Here is a 20,654-nt window from a genome sequence, read left to right as displayed (position 1 = left end):
GGTTCTGATCAGAACAAGCCTTTACAATGCTTTGCTCACTAATTAAATGGAAGTGCATCACATTTCACAAAGAGAGCAGATTTGTTCGAGCATTTTCGAAGGCAGATTTGCAGATGGGAGAGCAAGCAAGAAAGCTCCGTTCTTGTCCGTGTAAAAGGCTGCAATTGAAGAACAAAGCAGTTTCTGCCCAGCTTCGAACTGGGGACCTTTCGCGTGTGAGGCGAACGTGATGACCACTACACTACAGAAACGAGCTTCAGCCGAGCGCGTTGCGGCTCTGTGGCATCCAGCACTGAAAGTTGAAGCCATTCTACGTTTCACCTTTCTTTTTCCAATAGCTCGTTGTTATCCAGGGAAATTGACATCTTGAAAAAGTCAAAAAATATAGACTGAAATTAGTGACAAAATATAGACAAGGATGTCGTCAATGTTTGGACTGGAGTGTGAAGTGGAATAAGCTGGGACAACTTTCCCGGCAGCATAACGGCTGCGACATGGTTTTATGGAAGGGTTGTAAACTGAGTATTTACGTGTTTTACACAAGCTAGGGTGAGTTGGAATCTCGAGAGCATAGGTTTAAGGTGAGTGGTCTGAAATTGACAAAGGACCCCGACGCACATTTTCCACTCACAAGGTTGTGGGTGTATGGAATGAGCTACCAGAGGGAGTGGAGGAGGCTATTGCACTCAGAAAATTGCAATGGTAATCGGATGAGTTTCTGGATAGGATGGGTTTAGAGGGATTGAGGAGAAATGCTGTGGAACGGGACTTGTTTAATTTTGGTGATGTGGTGAGCATGGATGAGATACACCGAAGTCTCTGTTTCCACGCGGTGTACCCCAATAACCTTGCGTTGCTTACACCGGTTTTAAAGGATTACTTTTCAGCGGAGCTTGTCGTCGCAGTCTGTAGCACAATCATTTAGTCTGTTCGACTGCTCACGGGAAAGGTAGTATTGTGAAACACTGCAGAAACGAACGACTTCCTTACTTTTGCTCCGACTGACCATGCTTCGTGAAACTTTCCCAGATCCTCAGTTGAGGATTTTTGCTGCTGCAAGTTACCTCAGAACCCCTATTAACTCGTAATGTATTGACCGAATCGCAAACAGAAAGCATTTAACACGGAACACAAACAAAACTGGCATACCTAATGCATGTTCAGACACAGCGAAGCATGAATGCTAAATGTGAGACAGTCCGAGGGCATGAGGCATAAAGTAATCTCACAACTAACAACAGGGCAATTCCAAACTACTCTTTCAAACATACTGCAGCCTTAGTGCACCACCACTTCCCAGACAATGCTGAAAAGAGAGAAAGAAAGAATATAATAAGTATGGGCCATAAAAAAGTGAATTTCACCAATCACAGTCTCGATTAGATTACCTTTCCCTTCCGGTGTCTCCAGGACGGAAATGCAGGAAATGGGAGAAATTCAATAACATATGCATTGGAAAGATTTTCCCATTCGCCAGAAAGCCAAATAACGATGAATCGACTCACCGCCGGACTTTGTTTCACAACAGCGATGAAATAACAGTCTCCATTCGGTTCCAGTAAAACCTCAACTTGCCTGGAACATAAACCAATCGCTGAGCTGCTTGCGATTTTCTGCAGGGGAGGCGAATAACATCATGGCAGCTGAGAGACCTGACAATACTCGGCGCCTGTCCGCAGTTAATTCTCCGAGAACATCAATGCAGCGGGGATCGAAGCAGCATTCGAGCTGATCAGCTGAAATGGCAGTGGTGGGATTCGAGCCCGGAACCTGGATCCAGCGCCTTAGACCGCTCGGCCACACTACCAGACAGCCTGCCCAGCCATTTTCTTGCATTTCGAATTGTGCTCCTGCATAACCACACATGCAAAGTCACATGAAAAGGGTTCCATGGTCCCTGTCCGACTCGCACAGCAGCTGGTATGTGCCCGGCTACAATGTCTATTTCGCAGCAGATAATGAAAGCCCATCAATCCAGACAAAAATCAATGGTAAGCTGTGTCTATCTTCTCAGACTCTTTTCAGCCAGAAATGTATCTTTGACTGCGTGAGAAGAGATGTTCGGTAATGATTTGGTCAAATCACCATGAGCTGCTTGACATTACTTCAATTTCGATTCTTGCTTTGCTGAATGATTTCACCGATTGCTCGAAACAGGACAACGTTCACGTTTACACGGAACACGAAACACACCGGACTACAGGGAAAATGCACAAAGCTGAGCAGGCCGTGTTCCACATCATACGGTGCACTATATTTTCAGTCACTGTGTCTGTTTTGCAAAGAATGTTCTCCACCCTAAAACCGGAGGTAGCATTACAATCCGACAACGACAGATCACCTTGTGAGGATGATATGACCTCGGGGCTGGTTCGAGATGCCACTTTCCTTGCCTTTTACCTTAACCGTGCAATTGGCTGCAGGGATATTCACACCTGGACATGAGCCACATCGATACCGACTGACTTGGAAACCTGTGTGGGAAGCGACGAGAAGCGACTCAATAAATCTTGCTAAATTCCATGGTGCTCATTAGAAATGCAGTTTCTGTTCACCTCAATTTAAAAGGCAGTTTCTGAACATAGTAACTGAAGTCAAAAGGTAATTATCTCACCCCACCCCAATTCCGGGAGAGGTGCTAACTGCACTTGATTGCTTTTTGTTCTCGATGTGAAGAGTTCTCAGGCATGAGTCACCTTCACGTCTCTTGGTGCTGAGTGACTTACAAAGAAGGAGTTTCACCAGAGCTGCAACTGCCTCACTTTCCCACTCGCCCTGCCCGTTTACAGTTTCCTGCTCGTCAGTGATTTAAAGAAAACCAAAAGGTTGCGATGTTATTCTGCAGCCTCTCTGTCAATTCCTCCGTTTCAGTTCCAACATGGCTTAGATCTCGGGGCTCACCTTAATACTAGCGACGCTATGAAACCACAAGTCCAGAGGTTCCTCTGGGAGTGCAATTTCTTTCATTGCTGTTGCTGATTGAATGAGTCACTAACGTGCGAACTGATCCAAACCATGATTCAGCACCTCTGCTGCCAATTCTCGCACGTTGAATAACGACAGAGAGTTTCCAAATGAGGCCTTGCAGAGACGACTTTGGTTTACATTTGACAGACAGACTAGTTCAGGAATCAGTGGTGCGCTGATCAGTAGCACCAGCGCATCAGCTTCTTCCCTGTCTTTGAACCGGTCCGCCTGCGCAAGGAATGCAAATGCGGGACAGTTTTTCGTGGAAGGGATCAGAACGCGGTAACTAGACTCTCAAACAGAATGACTTATGATCAGAACCAGGTTTTACAATGGTTCTGATCAGAACAAGCCTTTACAATGCTTTGCTCACTAATTAAATGGAAGTGCATCACATTTCACAAAGAGAGCAGATTTGTTCGAGCATTTTCGAAGGCAGATTTGCAGATGGGAGAGCAAGCAAGAAAGCTCCGTTCTTGTCCGTGTAAAAGGCTGCAATTGAAGAACAAAGCAGTTTCTGCCCAGCTTCGAACTGGGGACCTTTCGCGTGTGAGGCGAACGTGATGACCACTACACTACAGAAACGAGCTTCAGCCGAGCGCGTTGCGGCTCTGTGGCATCCAGCACTGAAAGTTGAAGCCATTCTACGTTTCACCTTTCTTTTTCCAATAGCTCGTTGTTATCCAGGGAAATTGACATCTTGAAAAAGTCAAAAAATATAGACTGAAATTAGTGACAAAATATAGACAAGGATGTCGTCAATGTTTGGACTGGAGTGTGAAGTGGAATAAGCTGGGACAACTTTCCCGGCAGCATAACGGCTGCGACATGGTTTTATGGAAGGGTTGTAAACTGAGTATTTACGTGTTTTACACAAGCTAGGGTGAGTTGGAATCTCGAGAGCATAGGTTTAAGGTGAGTGGTCTGAAATTGACAAAGGACCCCGACGCACATTTTCCACTCACAAGGTTGTGGGTGTATGGAATGAGCTACCAGAGGGAGTGGAGGAGGCTATTGCACTCAGAAAATTGCAATGGTAATCGGATGAGTTTCTGGATAGGATGGGTTTAGAGGGATTGAGGAGAAATGCTGTGGAACGGGACTTGTTTAATTTTGGTGATGTGGTGAGCATGGATGAGATACACCGAAGTCTCTGTTTCCACGCGGTGTACCCCAATAACCTTGCGTTGCTTACACCGGTTTTAAAGGATTACTTTTCAGCGGAGCTTGTCGTCGCAGTCTGTAGCACAATCATTTAGTCTGTTCGACTGCTCACGGGAAAGGTAGTATTGTGAAACACTGCAGAAACGAACGACTTCCTTACTTTTGCTCCGACTGACCATGCTTCGTGAAACTTTCCCAGATCCTCAGTTGAGGATTTTTGCTGCTGCAAGTTACCTCAGAACCCCTATTAACTCGTAATGTATTGACCGAATCGCAAACAGAAAGCATTTAACACGGAACACAAACAAAACTGGCATACCTAATGCATGTTCAGACACAGCGAAGCATGAATGCTAAATGTGAGACAGTCCGAGGGCATGAGGCATAAAGTAATCTCACAACTAACAACAGGGCAATTCCAAACTACTCTTTCAAACATACTGCAGCCTTAGTGCACCACCACTTCCCAGACAATGCTGAAAAGAGAGAAAGAAAGAATATAATAAGTATGGGCCATAAAAAAGTGAATTTCACCAATCACAGTCTCGATTAGATTACCTTTCCCTTCCGGTGTCTCCAGGACGGAAATGCAGGAAATGGGAGAAATTCAATAACATATGCATTGGAAAGATTTTCCCATTCGCCAGAAAGCCAAATAACGATGAATCGACTCACCGCCGGACTTTGTTTCACAACAGCGATGAAATAACAGTCTCCATTCGGTTCCAGTAAAACCTCAACTTGCCTGGAACATAAACCAATCGCTGAGCTGCTTGCGATTTTCTGCTGGGGAGGCGAATAACATCATGGCAGCTGAGAGACCTGACAATACTCGGCGCCTGTCCGCAGTTAATTCTCCGAGAACATCAATGCAGCGGGGATCGAAGCAGCATTCGAGCTGATCAGCTGAAATGACAGTGGTGGGATTCGAGCCCGGAACCTGGATCCAGCGCCTTAGACCGCTCGGCCACACTACCAGACAGCCTGCCCAGCCATTTTCTTGCATTTCGAATTGTGCTCCTGCATAACCACACATGCAAAGTCACATGAAAAGGGTTCCATGGTCCCTGTCCGACTCGCACAGCAGCTGGTATGTGCCCGGCTACAATGTCTATTTCGCAGCAGATAATGAAAGCCCATCAATCCAGACAAAAATCAATGGTAAGCTGTGTCTATCTTCTCAGACTCTTTTCAGCCAGAAATGTATCTTTGACTGCGTGAGAAGAGATGTTCGGTAATGATTTGGTCAAATCACCATGAGCTGCTTGACATTACTTCAATTTCGATTCTTGCTTTGCTGAATGATTTCACCGATTGCTCGAAACAGGACAACGTTCACGTTTACACGGAACACGAAACACACCGGACTACAGGGAAAATGCACAAAGCTGAGCAGGCCGTGTTCCACATCATACGGTGCACTATATTTTCAGTCACTGTGTCTGTTTTGCAAAGAATGTTCTCCACCCTAAAACCGGAGGTAGCATTACAATCCGACAACGACAGATCACCTTGTGAGGATGATATGACCTCGGGGCTGGTTCGAGATGCCACTTTCCTTGCCTTTTACCTTAACCGTGCAATTGGCTGCAGGGATATTCACACCTGGACATGAGCCACATCGATACCGACTGACTTGGAAACCTGTGTGGGAAGCGACGAGAAGCGACTCAATAAATCTTGCTAAATTCCATGGTGCTCATTAGAAATGCAGTTTCTGTTCACCTCAATTTAAAAGGCAGTTTCTGAACATAGTAACTGAAGTCAAAAGGTAATTATCTCACTCCACCCCAATTCCGGGAGAGGTGCTAACTGCACTTGATTGCTTTTTGTTCTCGATGTGAAGAGTTCTCAGGCATGAGTCACCTTCACGTCTCTTGGTGCTGAGTGACTTACAAAGAAGGAGTTTCACCAGAGCTGCAACTGCCTCACTTTCCCACTCGCCCTGCCCGTTTACAGTTTCCTGCTCGTCAGTGATTTAAAGAAAACCAAAAGGTTGCGATGTTATTCTGCAGCCTCTCTGTCAATTCCTCCGTTTCAGTTCCAACATGGCTTAGATCTCGGGGCTCACCTTAATACTAGCGACGCTATGAAACCACAAGTCCAGAGGTTCCTCTGGGAGTGCAATTTCTTTCATTGCTGTTGCTGATTGAATGAGTCACTAACGTGCGAACTGATCCAAACCATGATTCAGCACCTCTGCTGCCAATTCTCGCACGTTGAATAACGACAGAGAGTTTCCAAATGAGGCCTTGCAGAGACGACTTTGGTTTACATTTGACAGACAGACTAGTTCAGGAATCAGTGGTGCGCTGATCAGTAGCACCAGCGCATCAGCTTCTTCCCTGTCTTTGAACCGGTCCGCCTGCGCAAGGAATGCAAATGCGGGACAGTTTTTCGTGGAAGGGATCAGAACGCGGTAACTAGACTCTCAAACAGAATGACTTATGATCAGAACCAGGTTTTACAATGGTTCTGATCAGAACAAGCCTTTACAATGCTTTGCTCACTAATTAAATGGAAGTGCATCACATTTCACAAAGAGAGCAGATTTGTTCGAGCATTTTCGAAGGCAGATTTGCAGATGGGAGAGCAAGCAAGAAAGCTCCGTTCTTGTCCGTGTAAAAGGCTGCAATTGAAGAACAAAGCAGTTTCTGCCCAGCTTCGAACTGGGGACCTTTCGCGTGTGAGGCGAACGTGATGACCACTACACTACAGAAACGAGCTTCAGCCGAGCGCGTTGCGGCTCTGTGGCATCCAGCACTGAAAGTTGAAGCCATTCTACGTTTCACCTTTCTTTTTCCAATAGCTCGTTGTTATCCAGGGAAATTGACATCTTGAAAAAGTCAAAAAATATAGACTGAAATTAGTGACAAAATATAGACAAGGATGTCGTCAATGTTTGGACTGGAGTGTGAAGTGGAATAAGCTGGGACAACTTTCCCGGCAGCATAACGGCTGCGACATGGTTTTATGGAAGGGTTGTAAACTGAGTATTTACGTGTTTTACACAAGCTAGGGTGAGTTGGAATCTCGAGAGCATAGGTTTAAGGTGAGTGGTCTGAAATTGACAAAGGACCCCGACGCACATTTTCCACTCACAAGGTTGTGGGTGTATGGAATGAGCTACCAGAGGGAGTGGAGGAGGCTATTGCACTCAGAAAATTGCAATGGTAATCGGATGAGTTTCTGGATAGGATGGGTTTAGAGGGATTGAGGAGAAATGCTGTGGAACGGGACTTGTTTAATTTTGGTGATGTGGTGAGCATGGATGAGATACACCGAAGTCTCTGTTTCCACGCGGTGTACCCCAATAACCTTGCGTTGCTTACACCGGTTTTAAAGGATTACTTTTCAGCGGAGCTTGTCGTCGCAGTCTGTAGCACAATCATTTAGTCTGTTCGACTGCTCACGGGAAAGGTAGTATTGTGAAACACTGCAGAAACGAACGACTTCCTTACTTTTGCTCCGACTGACCATGCTTCGTGAAACTTTCCCAGATCCTCAGTTGAGGATTTTTGCTGCTGCAAGTTACCTCAGAACCCCTATTAACTCGTAATGTATTGACCGAATCGCAAACAGAAAGCATTTAACACGGAACACAAACAAAACTGGCATACCTAATGCATGTTCAGACACAGCGAAGCATGAATGCTAAATGTGAGACAGTCCGAGGGCATGAGGCATAAAGTAATCTCACAACTAACAACAGGGCAATTCCAAACTACTCTTTCAAACATACTGCAGCCTTAGTGCACCACCACTTCCCAGACAATGCTGAAAAGAGAGAAAGAAAGAATATAATAAGTATGGGCCATAAAAAAGTGAATTTCACCAATCACAGTCTCGATTAGATTACCTTTCCCTTCCGGTGTCTCCAGGACGGAAATGCAGGAAATGGGAGAAATTCAATAACATATGCATTGGAAAGATTTTCCCATTCGCCAGAAAGCCAAATAACGATGAATCGACTCACCGCCGGACTTTGTTTCACAACAGCGATGAAATAACAGTCTCCATTCGGTTCCAGTAAAACCTCAACTTGCCTGGAACATAAACCAATCGCTGAGCTGCTTGCGATTTTCTGCAGGGGAGGCGAATAACATCATGGCAGCTGAGAGACCTGACAATACTCGGCGCCTGTCCGCAGTTAATTCTCCGAGAACATCAATGCAGCGGGGATCGAAGCAGCATTCGAGCTGATCAGCTGAAATGACAGTGGTGGGATTCGAGCCCGGAACCTGGATCCAGCGCCTTAGACCGCTCGGCCACACTACCAGACAGCCTGCCCAGCCATTTTCTTGCATTTCGAATTGTGCTCCTGCATAACCACACATGCAAAGTCACATGAAAAGGGTTCCATGGTCCCTGTCCGACTCGCACAGCAGCTGGTATGTGCCCGGCTACAATGTCTATTTCGCAGCAGATAATGAAAGCCCATCAATCCAGACAAAAATCAATGGTAAGCTGTGTCTATCTTCTCAGACTCTTTTCAGCCAGAAATGTATCTTTGACTGCGTGAGAAGAGATGTTCGGTAATGATTTGGTCAAATCACCATGAGCTGCTTGACATTACTTCAATTTCGATTCTTGCTTTGCTGAATGATTTCACCGATTGCTCGAAACAGGACAACGTTCACGTTTACACGGAACACGAAACACACCGGACTACAGGGAAAATGCACAAAGCTGAGCAGGCCGTGTTCCACATCATACGGTGCACTATATTTTCAGTCACTGTGTCTGTTTTGCAAAGAATGTTCTCCACCCTAAAACCGGAGGTAGCATTACAATCCGACAACGACAGATCACCTTGTGAGGATGATATGACCTCGGGGCTGGTTCGAGATGCCACTTTCCTTGCCTTTTACCTTAACCGTGCAATTGGCTGCAGGGATATTCACACCTGGACATGAGCCACATCGATACCGACTGACTTGGAAACCTGTGTGGGAAGCGACGAGAAGCGACTCAATAAATCTTGCTAAATTCCATGGTGCTCATTAGAAATGCAGTTTCTGTTCACCTCAATTTAAAAGGCAGTTTCTGAACATAGTAACTGAAGTCAAAAGGTAATTATCTCACTCCACCCCAAGTCCGGGAGAGGTGCTAACTGCACTTGATTGCTTTTTGTTCTCGATGTGAAGAGTTCTCAGGCATGAGTCACCTTCACGTCTCTTGGTGCTGAGTGACTTACAAAGAAGGAGTTTCACCAGAGCTGCAACTGCCTCACTTTCCCACTCGCCCTGCCCGTTTACAGTTTCCTGCTCGTCAGTGATTTAAAGAAAACCAAAAGGTTGCGATGTTATTCTGCAGCCTCTCTGTCAATTCCTCCGTTTCAGTTCCAACATGGCTTAGATCTCGGGGCTCACCTTAATACTAGCGACGCTATGAAACCACAAGTCCAGAGGTTCCTCTGGGAGTGCAATTTCTTTCATTGCTGTTGCTGATTGAATGAGTCACTAACGTGCGAACTGATCCAAACCATGATTCAGCACCTCTGCTGCCAATTCTCGCACGTTGAATAACGACAGAGAGTTTCCAAATGAGGCCTTGCAGAGACGACTTTGGTTTACATTTGACAGACAGACTAGTTCAGGAATCAGTGGTGCGCTGATCAGTAGCACCAGCGCATCAGCTTCTTCCCTGTCTTTGAACCGGTCCGCCTGCGCAAGGAATGCAAATGCGGGACAGTTTTTCGTGGAAGGGATCAGAACGCGGTAACTAGACTCTCAAACAGAATGACTTATGATCAGAACCAGGTTTTACAATGGTTCTGATCAGAACAAGCCTTTACAATGCTTTGCTCACTAATTAAATGGAAGTGCATCACATTTCACAAAGAGAGCAGATTTGTTCGAGCATTTTCGAAGGCAGATTTGCAGATGGGAGAGCAAGCAAGAAAGCTCCGTTCTTGTCCGTGTAAAAGGCTGCAATTGAAGAACAAAGCAGTTTCTGCCCAGCTTCGAACTGGGGACCTTTCGCGTGTGAGGCGAACGTGATGACCACTACACTACAGAAACGAGCTTCAGCCGAGCGCGTTGCGGCTCTGTGGCATCCAGCACTGAAAGTTGAAGCCATTCTACGTTTCACCTTTCTTTTTCCAATAGCTCGTTGTTATCCAGGGAAATTGACATCTTGAAAAAGTCAAAAAATATAGACTGAAATTAGTGACAAAATATAGACAAGGATGTCGTCAATGTTTGGACTGGAGTGTGAAGTGGAATAAGCTGGGACAACTTTCCCGGCAGCATAACGGCTGCGACATGGTTTTATGGAAGGGTTGTAAACTGAGTATTTACGTGTTTTACACAAGCTAGGGTGAGTTGGAATCTCGAGAGCATAGGTTTAAGGTGAGTGGTCTGAAATTGACAAAGGACCCCGACGCACATTTTCCACTCACAAGGTTGTGGGTGTATGGAATGAGCTACCAGAGGGAGTGGAGGAGGCTATTGCACTCAGAAAATTGCAATGGTAATCGGATGAGTTTCTGGATAGGATGGGTTTAGAGGGATTGAGGAGAAATGCTGTGGAACGGGACTTGTTTAATTTTGGTGATGTGGTGAGCATGGATGAGATACACCGAAGTCTCTGTTTCCACGCGGTGTACCCCAATAACCTTGCGTTGCTTACACCGGTTTTAAAGGATTACTTTTCAGCGGAGCTTGTCGTCGCAGTCTGTAGCACAATCATTTAGTCTGTTCGACTGCTCACGGGAAAGGTAGTATTGTGAAACACTGCAGAAACGAACGACTTCCTTACTTTTGCTCCGACTGACCATGCTTCGTGAAACTTTCCCAGATCCTCAGTTGAGGATTTTTGCTGCTGCAAGTTACCTCAGAACCCCTATTAACTCGTAATGTATTGACCGAATCGCAAACAGAAAGCATTTAACACGGAACACAAACAAAACTGGCATACCTAATGCATGTTCAGACACAGCGAAGCATGAATGCTAAATGTGAGACAGTCCGAGGGCATGAGGCATAAAGTAATCTCACAACTAACAACAGGGCAATTCCAAACTACTCTTTCAAACATACTGCAGCCTTAGTGCACCACCACTTCCCAGACAATGCTGAAAAGAGAGAAAGAAAGAATATAATAAGTATGGGCCATAAAAAAAGTGAATTTCACCAATCACAGTCTCGATTAGATTACCTTTCCCTTCCGGTGTCTCCAGGACGGAAATGCAGGAAATGGGAGAAATTCAATAACATATGCATTGGAAAGATTTTCCCATTCGCCAGAAAGCCAAATAACGATGAATCGACTCACCGCCGGACTTTGTTTCACAACAGCGATGAAATAACAGTCTCCATTCGGTTCCAGTAAAACCTCAACTTGCCTGGAACATAAACCAATCGCTGAGCTGCTTGCGATTTTCTGCAGGGGAGGCGAATAACATCATGGCAGCTGAGAGACCTGACAATACTCGGCGCCTGTCCGCAGTTAATTCTCCGAGAACATCAATGCAGCGGGGATCGAAGCAGCATTCGAGCTGATCAGCTGAAATGACAGTGGTGGGATTCGAGCCCGGAACCTGGATCCAGCGCCTTAGACCGCTCGGCCACACTACCAGACAGCCTGCCCAGCCATTTTCTTGCATTTCGAATTGTGCTCCTGCATAACCACACATGCAAAGTCACATGAAAAGGGTTCCATGGTCCCTGTCCGACTCGCACAGCAGCTGGTATGTGCCCGGCTACAATGTCTATTTCGCAGCAGATAATGAAAGCCCATCAATCCAGACAAAAATCAATGGTAAGCTGTGTCTATCTTCTCAGACTCTTTTCAGCCAGAAATGTATCTTTGACTGCGTGAGAAGAGATGTTCGGTAATGATTTGGTCAAATCACCATGAGCTGCTTGACATTACTTCAATTTCGATTCTTGCTTTGCTGAATGATTTCACCGATTGCTCGAAACAGGACAACGTTCACGTTTACACGGAACACGAAACACACCGGACTACAGGGAAAATGCACAAAGCTGAGCAGGCCGTGTTCCACATCATACGGTGCACTATATTTTCAGTCACTGTGTCTGTTTTGCAAAGAATGTTCTCCACCCTAAAACCGGAGGTAGCATTACAATCCGACAACGACAGATCACCTTGTGAGGATGATATGACCTCGGGGCTGGTTCGAGATGCCACTTTCCTTGCCTTTTACCTTAACCGTGCAATTGGCTGCAGGGATATTCACACCTGGACATGAGCCACATCGATACCGACTGACTTGGAAACCTGTGTGGGAAGCGACGAGAAGCGACTCAATAAATCTTGCTAAATTCCATGGTGCTCATTAGAAATGCAGTTTCTGTTCACCTCAATTTAAAAGGCAGTTTCTGAACATAGTAACTGAAGTCAAAAGGTAATTATCTCACTCCACCCCAATTCCGGGAGAGGTGCTAACTGCACTTGATTGCTTTTTGTTCTCGATGTGAAGAGTTCTCAGGCATGAGTCACCTTCACGTCTCTTGGTGCTGAGTGACTTACAAAGAAGGAGTTTCACCAGAGCTGCAACTGCCTCACTTTCCCACTCGCCCTGCCCGTTTACAGTTTCCTGCTCGTCAGTGATTTAAAGAAAACCAAAAGGTTGCGATGTTATTCTGCAGCCTCTCTGTCAATTCCTCCGTTTCAGTTCCAACATGGCTTAGATCTCGGGGCTCACCTTAATACTAGCGACGCTATGAAACCACAAGTCCAGAGGTTCCTCTGGGAGTGCAATTTCTTTCATTGCTGTTGCTGATTGAATGAGTCACTAACGTGCGAACTGATCCAAACCATGATTCAGCACCTCTGCTGCCAATTCTCGCACGTTGAATAACGACAGAGAGTTTCCAAATGAGGCCTTGCAGAGACGACTTTGGTTTACATTTGACAGACAGACTAGTTCAGGAATCAGTGGTGCGCTGATCAGTAGCACCAGCGCATCAGCTTCTTCCCTGTCTTTGAACCGGTCCGCCTGCGCAAGGAATGCAAATGCGGGACAGTTTTTCGTGGAAGGGATCAGAACGCGGTAACTACACTCTCAAACAGAATGACTTATGATCAGAACCAGGTTTTACAATGGTTCTGATCAGAACAAGCCTTTACAATGCTTTGCTCACTAATTAAATGGAAGTGCATCACATTTCACAAAGAGAGCAGATTTGTTCGAGCATTTTCGAAGGCAGATTTGCAGATGGGAGAGCAAGCAAGAAAGCTCCGTTCTTGTCCGTGTAAAAGGCTGCAATTGAAGAACAAAGCAGTTTCTGCCCAGCTTCGAACTGGGGACCTTTCGCGTGTGAGGCGAACGTGATGACCACTACACTACAGAAACGAGCTTCAGCCGAGCGCGTTGCGGCTCTGTGGCATCCAGCACTGAAAGTTGAAGCCATTCTACGTTTCACCTTTCTTTTTCCAATAGCTCGTTGTTATCCAGGGAAATTGACATCTTGAAAAAGTCAAAAAATATAGACTGAAATTAGTGACAAAATATAGACAAGGATGTCGTCAATGTTTGGACTGGAGTGTGAAGTGGAATAAGCTGGGACAACTTTCCCGGCAGCATAACGGCTGCGACATGGTTTTATGGAAGGGTTGTAAACTGAGTATTTACGTGTTTTACACAAGCTAGGGTGAGTTGGAATCTCGAGAGCATAGGTTTAAGGTGAGTGGTCTGAAATTGACAAAGGACCCCGACGCACATTTTCCACTCACAAGGTTGTGGGTGTATGGAATGAGCTACCAGAGGGAGTGGAGGAGGCTATTGCACTCAGAAAATTGCAATGGTAATCGGATGAGTTTCTGGATAGGATGGGTTTAGAGGGATTGAGGAGAAATGCTGTGGAACGGGACTTGTTTAATTTTGGTGATGTGGTGAGCATGGATGAGATACACCGAAGTCTCTGTTTCCACGCGGTGTACCCCAATAACCTTGCGTTGCTTACACCGGTTTTAAAGGATTACTTTTCAGCGGAGCTTGCCGTCGCAGTCTGTAGCACAATCATTTAGTCTGTTCGACTGCTCACGGGAAAGGTAGTATTGTGAAACACTGCAGAAACGAACGACTTCCTTACTTTTGCTCCGACTGACCATGCTTCGTGAAACTTTCCCAGATCCTCAGTTGAGGATTTTTGCTGCTGCAAGTTACCTCAGAACCCCTATTAACTCGTAATGTATTGACCGAATCGCAAACAGAAAGCATTTAACACGGAACACAAACAAAACTGGCATACCTAATGCATGTTCAGACACAGCGAAGCATGAATGCTAAATGTGAGACAGTCCGAGGGCATGAGGCATAAAGTAATCTCACAACTAACAACAGGGCAATTCCAAACTACTCTTTCAAACATACTGCAGCCTTAGTGCACCACCACTTCCCAGACAATGCTGAAAAGAGAGAAAGAAAGAATATAATAAGTATGGGCCATAAAAAAAGTGAATTTCACCAATCACAGTCTCGATTAGATTACCTTTCCCTTCCGGTGTCTCCAGGACGGAAATGCAGGAAATGGGAGAAATTCAATAACATATGCATTGGAAAGATTTTCCCATTCGCCAGAAAGCCAAATAACGATGAATCGACTCACCGCCGGACTTTGTTTCACAACAGCGATGAAATAACAGTCTCCATTCGGTTCCAGTAAAACCTCAACTTGCCTGGAACATAAACCAATCGCTGAGCTGCTTGCGATTTTCTGCAGGGGAGGCGAATAACATCACGTTGCAGCAGAGAGTCTTGACAATATTCGGCACGTTTCCACAGTTAATTCCTCTGGAAAACCAATGCAGCAGGGATCGAAGCAGCATTTTAGCAGTGCGGCGGAGTTGATCAGCTGAAATGACAGTGGTGGGATTCGAGCCCACGCCCCTTTCCGGACTGGAACCGGGATCCAGCGCCTTAGACCGCTCGGCCACACTACCAGACAGCCTGAGCGTCCATTTTCTTGCATTTCGAATTGTGCTCCTGCATAACCACACATGCAAAGTCACATGAAAAGGGTTCCATGGTCCCTGTCCGACTCGCACAGCAGCTGGTATGTGCCCGGCTACAATGTCTATTTCGCAGCAGATAATGAAAGCCCATCAATCCAGACAAAAATCAATGGTAAGCTGTGTCTATCTTCTCAGACTCTTTTCAGCCAGAAATGTATCTTTGACTGCGTGAGAAGAGATGTTCGGTAATGATTTGGTCAAATCACCATGAGCTGCTTGACATTACTTCAATTTCGATTCTTGCTTTGCTGAATGATTTCACCGATTGCTCGAAACAGGACAACGTTCACGTTTACACGGAACACGAAACACACCGGACTACAGGGAAAATGCACAAAGCTGAGCAGGCCGTGTTCCACATCATACGGTGCACTATATTTTCAGTCACTGTGTCTGTTTTGCAGGATAAGAGTCCAAAAGAATGTTTTCCACCTAATACCGGAGGTAGCATTACAATTCGACAACGACAGATCACCTTGTGAGGATGATATGACCTCGGGGCCAGTTCGAGATGCCACTTTCCTTGCCTTTTACCTTAACCGTGCAATTGGCTGCAGGGATATTCACACCTGGACATGAGCCACATCGATACCGACTGACTTGGAAACCTGTGTGGGAAGCGACGAGAAGCGACTCAATAAATCTTGCTAAATTCCATGGTGCTCATTAGAAATGCAGTTTCTGTTCACCTCAATTTAAAAGGCAGTTTCTGAAAATAGTAACTGAAGTCAAAAGGTAATTATCTCACCCCACCCCCACTCCGGGAGAGGTGCTAACTGCCCTTGAGTGCTTTTTGTTCTCGATGTGAAGAGCTCTCACGCCTGAGTCACCTTCACGTCTCTTGTTGCTGGGTGACTTACAATGAAGGAGGTTCATCAGAGCTGCAACTGCCTCACTTTCCCACTCGCCCTCCCGAGTTTCCTGCTCGTCAGTGTTTTAAAGGAAACCAAAAGTTTGCGATGTTATTCTGCAGCCTCTCTGTCAATTCCTCCGTTTCAGCCAACATGGCTTAGATCTCGGGGCTCACCTTAATACTAGCGAGGCTATGAAATCACAAGTCCAGAGGTTCCTCTGAGAGTGCAATTTCTTTCATTGCTGTTGCTGATTGAATAAGTCACTAACGTGCGAACTGCTCCAAACCATGATTCAGCACCTCTGCTGCCAATTCTCGTACGTTGAATAATGACAGAGAGCTTCCAAATGAGGCCTTGCAGAGACGACTTTGGTGTACATTTGACAGACAGACTAGTTCAGGAATCAGTGGTGTACTGTGACACCAGCGCATCATCTTATTCCCTGTCTTTGAACCGGTCCGCCTGCGCAAGGAATGCAAACGCGGGACAGTTTTTCGTGGAAGGGATCAGAACGCGGTAACTACACTCTCAAACAGAATGACTTATGATCAGAACCAGGTTGGAGAAAACCTTTACAATGCTTTACTCACTAATTAAATGGAATTGCATCACATTTCACAAAGAGAGCAGATTTGTTCGAGCATTTTCGAAGGCAGGTTTGCAGATGGGAGAGCAGGCAAGAAAGCTCCGTTTACGTCCGTGTAAAAGGCTGCAAATGAAGAACGAAGCAGCTTCTGGCCAGTTTCGAACTGGGGACGTGTCGCGTGTGAGGCGGACGTGATGATCACTACACTACAGAAACAAGCCTCAGCTGGGTGTACTGCTGTTCTGTGGCATCCAGCACTGAAAGTTGAAGCCATTCTACGTTTCACCTTTCTTTTTCCAATAGCTCGTTGTTATCCAGGGTAATTGACATCTTGAAAAAAGTTAAAAAAAAAAGAGGGACGTGAAATTGGTGTCAAAATATAGACAAGGATGTCGTCAATGTTTGGACTGTAGAGTGAAGTGGAATAGGCTGGGACAACCTTCCCGGCAGCATAACGGATACGACATGATTTTATGGAAGTGTTGTGAACTGAGCATTAACGTGTTTTACCCAAGCTAGGGTGAGTTGGAAACTCGAGAGCATAGGTTTAAGGTGAGTGGTCTGAAATTGACAAAGGACCCCGAGGCACATTTCCCACACACAAGGTTATGGGTGCATGGAATGAGCTACCAGAGGGAGCGGAGGAGGCTATTGCGCTCAGAAAATTGCAATGGTAATCGGATAGAGGAAATGAGGAAATGGGAGAAATTCAATAACATATGCATTGGAAAGATTTTCCCATTGGCCTTAAAACCAAACAACGAGGAATCGAGTCACCGCAGGACTTTGTTTCACAACAGCGATGAAATAAAAGTCTCCATTCCGTTCCAGTAAAAACTCAACTTGCCTGGAAAACAAAGCAACATTCAAGCTGCTTGCGATTTTCTGCGCGGGAGGAGAACATGACCATGACAGGACAGACACTTTAAATATTCAGCACATTCCCACACCGCAGTTGTGTTTTGAACATCAATATAGCGGGGATCGAAACTGCCTTTTAACAAACTGTTGGAGTTGATCAGCATAAATGGCAGTATTTTCTTTCAGCTGAAATAAATTCGGAACAAATTTGCATATATCATTAATCGTTCCAATGAGATAAATCTGATGCACTTCCGATTATTACAATGAACTGTGTGACTTTCAGTTCACTTAATAAAATGAAACGAACAAAAAAGCTTTCCTTGTGGTTTAACGTAATTCAGTTAAGCCATATGAGAACGGCTATTGAACCACAACATCACATTTATATCACTCGCCATAGCTACTTCTTCATGTGAGAGAGAACGTCACTGAAGAAATTATGAGTGAAGGCAAAATGTGGGTGTGAATATGACGGTGAATTATTGTTCACTGCTTCATTCTGAGCATGGCTACTTCTTGGATTTTGCTGTTATTGTAATTCTGGTGAAAGCAGAAACACAATGGTTTGGATTCAACTTAGCTCAAGACATTTCTCAACCACGACATTCACCACATGTTACCTTGATGAGGTCACATGTTACCCATTTCCAAAACGTGCTGAGGAGACCGAGAGATTACGGTGATGGATTATTATACCACCGTGCTCCGCATTCAGGGGTTCGAGTCACATTTTGGTTGCTAATTCCACAAACCACTGCTGCATTTTTACATTGCATCTCACACCATACACTGGATCGAGAATTTTGTTCTTGTGCTTCACTGTACGGGAGACTCACGAATAATCAACACCACATAAAAGTTGAAATAAAAAATGAGAGCAGATGTTCTATTCGGTTGTAAATTAAGTTGGTGTAATTAGAGGGAACACATTTTTTTCTTTATGCACCTCTTTCCATCTTGTCTTTCTATGAATTTACATCGACAGAAAGAGAAATAACTAACAAGTGATCTGGAGCACAAGTGTATGCAATGGGATTGCTCATGATTATTTTAACCTAACAGTCCACACAATGATTTGATCTGTATTTCAAACAGTCACTCGGAATTGGAACCGCAGCAAACTGCTCCAATGAAACTAACCTTTCTTTCTTCCACATGCAGCGTGATGAGTGACTTGCTAACTGTACAAGGTCAGCCAATTTTCTTCAGCAATCACAGCTTCTGTAAACAGCTACCTGTGCTGTGCAGAGTGTCATTTGATACACCCAGGTCACAGCACATTTCTTCTTCATGAGCTTATGAGCTTCGTTCCTGATCTGTTTGATAAACCTTTTCTATCACTTCATCCCATCCACTCACAATTCTCAATTTATGAATAAAATTTAGCGTTAGATCAAATGTTAAACAAAATGAATGCATGCCATTCAGCCCACCGAGTCTGCCCCACCATACAACGAACTCATGGTTGATCTGATAATCTTCAACTCCATTCTGCTCACTTACCTCGACAAACTTCATCATCTTTCTGATTAAATACCTGACACAGTTTGAAAATACCCAACAACTTCGCCTCTACTTCGGTTGCCAAAAAAACCCCACAGATTCTTTGAGCATGGAAATTACTCTTCATTTCTGAATTAAATGGGCGATATCTCATTCTGAGATTATGTCCTGTGGTGCTCTCATCAGAGCATAGGCCAAACCACCTGCCTATATCTACCCTGTCAAGATCCCACGGCTTTGTTTCAAGGAGAATAATCCAAGCCTGACCAATCATTCCAAGAAGCTCCATTTTATCCAAAGTTGACAACATCCTCGTAAATCTCTGTTGTCCCTTACAGCACGGGAACTGGAACTTGAAATCAGATAGCGATTGGAATCGGATTAGTCCACACATGGACCAAATACAGTAATGATAACTTTGACAAATGAGAATCTAATCATATTCTATTGACATTCAATGACTTCGTTGTAACTGAAGTCCTCCGTGTAATCGCCCTCGGAGCTAATATTTAGGAGAAATGTTACCTGACCGCCCAAATAAAGAAGTTGACTACAAAAAAATGTCCGTCAGTCGACTCTGGTTGATAATTAACACAACTCATGTCTCCGTGAAGTCTGCATCATTTGTTAGGCACAAATTAGATGTGTAACAGAACTCGCTTCATTTGCCTGGATGTGTGAAGCTTCAATACCACTGAAGGAACTGGACCTCGTCCACGACAATGCAGTCACTTAACTGTACCACGTTCAACACCTGAATGTTTATTACCCTCACTGCTAAGGCACGATTGCAGTAGAGTGCACCACCTCCAAGATGTATGGAGTAAGTCATCCAGGCTGTGTTGACAGAACATTCAAAGCTCAAAAACTGTGCTGACTATAAGGACAAGGTTGAAGATGCACTGAAGCGCGACCATTTGCAAGTTACCCGCCAAGGCACATACCGGCATGACTTGAAGATGTATCAGTGGTAAATCCATTGAGTGATGAAGCTGTCTTGATCGTCAAAGTGGTATACTTCAGCCCTCCATCCTTTGTCTTACAAATTTTAAAATGTCAATTATTGCATTGACCAGACTTGTGCTCATTCTATTAGTTGTTTCCTAAACTGGCGGTTGCTAAAGATCGAATATCACCCACAACCGAGGGTCAACAACAGAAAATATCCAAAAATACTCTCGACCATCTGAACTCCCTGTCCAAAAATCTTCAGTGATCTGTGAATATCCACTCCAAGATCCCTTTGTTCCTGTTTGTTCTGTTCTCCACTCAGAATCCTCACTGTTATTGTTTCAACTCCCCAAATTCGTTACCACTTATTGGTCTGGATTCAATTCCATTCGCCGGTTTTATGTTCCACCTGATTGATACATCTCTGCAGGCCCTGACATTATTCATCATAGTCAAATGCACGACCAATTGTTGCATCCACTGCAAATTTCTAAATCATGACTCCTACAACTAAGTCTGAATCGTTGATCTCTGTCACGAAACAGTGGAACTCCACTGGAAACAAGCGTCCAAACATGGTTCATTGCTGGATGTGATGAACACCTGCAATTACAGCACAACCGGACCCCTGATGTCATTTGTCAACATGCTGGTGACTCTGCCAGTTGGCCTCCTGAGTGATCCCTTCTCACACATGGGAGTGGTGAATGACCTGTCCACATTGTGCCTGGGCACGTAGGTTTACACTTCAGCGGGTAATTGAATCCTTTCCCGAAGTC

General features: G+C 45.0%; 5 non-coding genes across 5 annotated transcripts; all 5 read right to left on the bottom strand.

Moving 5' to 3' along the window:
* Nucleotides 1-178: 178 nt before the first annotated feature.
* On the bottom strand, nt 179-251 carry trnav-cac (transfer RNA valine (anticodon CAC)). Its single transcript has one exon. It is a non-coding gene; the product is annotated as a tRNA-Val (tRNA).
* Nucleotides 252-3,479: 3,228 nt separating this feature from the next.
* trnav-cac (transfer RNA valine (anticodon CAC)) lies at nt 3,480-3,552 on the bottom strand. The gene has a single exon. It is a non-coding gene; the product is annotated as a tRNA-Val (tRNA).
* Nucleotides 3,553-6,780: 3,228 nt separating this feature from the next.
* On the bottom strand, nt 6,781-6,853 carry trnav-cac (transfer RNA valine (anticodon CAC)). Its single transcript has one exon. It is a non-coding gene; the product is annotated as a tRNA-Val (tRNA).
* Nucleotides 6,854-10,081: 3,228 nt separating this feature from the next.
* Nucleotides 10,082-10,154, bottom strand: trnav-cac (transfer RNA valine (anticodon CAC)). The gene has a single exon. It is a non-coding gene; the product is annotated as a tRNA-Val (tRNA).
* A 3,229-nt stretch (nt 10,155-13,383) lies between these two features.
* On the bottom strand, nt 13,384-13,456 carry trnav-cac (transfer RNA valine (anticodon CAC)). The gene has a single exon. It is a non-coding gene; the product is annotated as a tRNA-Val (tRNA).
* Between the last annotated feature and the right edge of the window lie 7,198 nt (nt 13,457-20,654).

Source organism: Hemiscyllium ocellatum, unplaced genomic scaffold (assembly GCF_020745735.1).
Source record: "Hemiscyllium ocellatum isolate sHemOce1 unplaced genomic scaffold, sHemOce1.pat.X.cur. scaffold_605_pat_ctg1, whole genome shotgun sequence".
In the NCBI taxonomy this organism is placed as follows: Eukaryota; Metazoa; Chordata; class Chondrichthyes; order Orectolobiformes; family Hemiscylliidae; genus Hemiscyllium; species Hemiscyllium ocellatum.
The sequence above is the reverse complement of the archived record's forward strand: the minus strand, read 5'-3'. Positions and strand labels throughout refer to the sequence as shown.